Here is a 2267-nt window from a genome sequence, read left to right as displayed (position 1 = left end):
CCGGGGGTCCCGATCCCGCTCTGACCCAGTTCTGTTCTTCTTGCAGGAGAAGGAGATCATGAAGGAGCTGCTGGAGAACGGCCCTGTGCAAGGTGAGGGGCTGGTGTGGGCAACCCTGTCGTCACAGCCCAAAGCCCGGGTGCTGCAGGGGCTGGGGGGGGGCGGGATTGATTTCTGGCCTCGCTCCTCTTTTTCCCCCTCCCAGGGTCCCCCCAATCCCGGGCGGGGGCACCCACAGTGTGGAGTGGGGCGCCACCTGGTGGGGACAGCGCGGAACTGCGCGCGCACGGGGCCATCCCCCGGTGTATGGACGTACACAGCCTGCTGGGGGTTTATTTTATATTTATAGACATATATGTATGTGTTTTTTTATATGTATATATATTTATTTGGTTTTTTCGATTTTTACATATATATTTTTAATATATATAGATATACACCCCCAATAATGGACATTTCTGTTTTTCTGTGTATAAAACACAGCCATTACTGTGGTTTTATATTAACACAGACTGCTGGTTTATTGATTTTTTTAATATATATTATTAATTATTATTAATTATTAATATTTATTATATACTATTATTTATCTAGACACACGTAAATATATATATATAAATATATATTTCTATACATACACACAGCCCCACACTGCCATTGATACACCCCAGCAGACACCACTGCTTTTATACACACATTCACACACAGAGACACTGAGAGGCTGCTGGTCACACACACACACACACCCCCCCACCAACAGGCTCTGTGTGTCGCTGTGTGTACATACACATGTATACAGCAGTATCTGTTGGGGGGGATGTATATATACTTTTACATATTTATACACACACAGAGTAGTGTACTGTGTATGTATGTGTTACAAACAGCAGTGTCTGTTGCTGGGGAAGGTGTAGATACGCCTTTTAATACACACACACACACACACACACACACAGAAGTGGCCTTTACTTTGCACATATTAACAGCAGTTGGGGGTTGTATATATACTTATATATATATATATATATATTTTTTTTTTACACACACAAAACCACACTGAATAGTGTCCTGTAGTGTGTATATATTATAAACAGCAGTGTCTGTTGGGGGGGGGTGTGGGGTTATATATACTATTATACACACACGCACACACACACAGAGTGTCCTTTAAATGTGTGTATTACAAACAGCAGGGTCTGTTTGGCGGGGGTGTATATATACTTTTCTATGTATGTAAAAACACACACACACACACACACACACACACAGAGTGTCCTTTAATGTGGGTATTATACACAGCAGGGTCTGTTGGGGGAGTTTATATATACTATTATACACACACACACACACACACACACATAGTGTCCTTTAATGTGGGTACTATAAACAGCAGGGTCTGTTTGGGGGTGTGTGTGTATATATACTTTTTTATATATATGTATGTAAACACACACACACACACACACACACATAGTGTCCTTTAGCAGGCATCTATTATAAAAAGCAGTGTCTGTTGGGATGGGGTGTACATAAACTTTTATTTATATATATATATATATATATATATTCACAGTACACCAAAGTAGTAGTGTGCTTGTATTATAAAAGTGTCCATTTGTGGAGGAGGTGGGGTATATATACTTTTTTAAATACACACACACACACACAGAGCGGTGTCCTGTAGTGTGCATATATTATAAAGAGCAGTGGATGTTGGGGGTGGTGGTGGTGGTGGTGTGTGGTATATACCTCTTTTTATATATATATATATATATACACACAAGCACAGGCTAGTGTCCTTTAGTGTGCATATATTAACAGCAGTGTCTGTTGGGAGGGGGTATATGTACTGATATACAGACACACACACACAGAGTGTCCTTTAGTGTGTATATATTATAAACAGCAGTACATGTTGTGAGACTGTATATATACTTTTACATATATATGTGTACACACACATACACACAGAGTGTCCTTCAGTGTGTATATATTATAAGCAGCAGCATATGTTGTGAGACTGTATATATACTTTCACATATATAGATATGTGAGACTGTATATATACTTTTACATATATATATGTGTGTACACACACACACACACACAGTGTCCTTTAGTGTGTATATATTACAAACAGCAGTATATGTTGTGAGACTGTATATATACTTTTATGCACACACACACACACACAGAGTGTCCTTTAGTGTCATGCATTAAAAACAGCAGGGGCTCTTAGAGTGTGTATATAAATAAGCAGCAGTGTC

This window comes from Calidris pugnax, unplaced genomic scaffold (genome assembly GCF_001431845.1).
Source record: "Calidris pugnax isolate Ruff unplaced genomic scaffold, ASM143184v1 scaffold113, whole genome shotgun sequence".
NCBI lineage: Eukaryota > Metazoa > Chordata > Aves > Charadriiformes > Scolopacidae > Calidris > Calidris pugnax.
The sequence above is the reverse complement of the archived record's forward strand: the minus strand, read 5'-3'. Positions refer to the sequence as shown.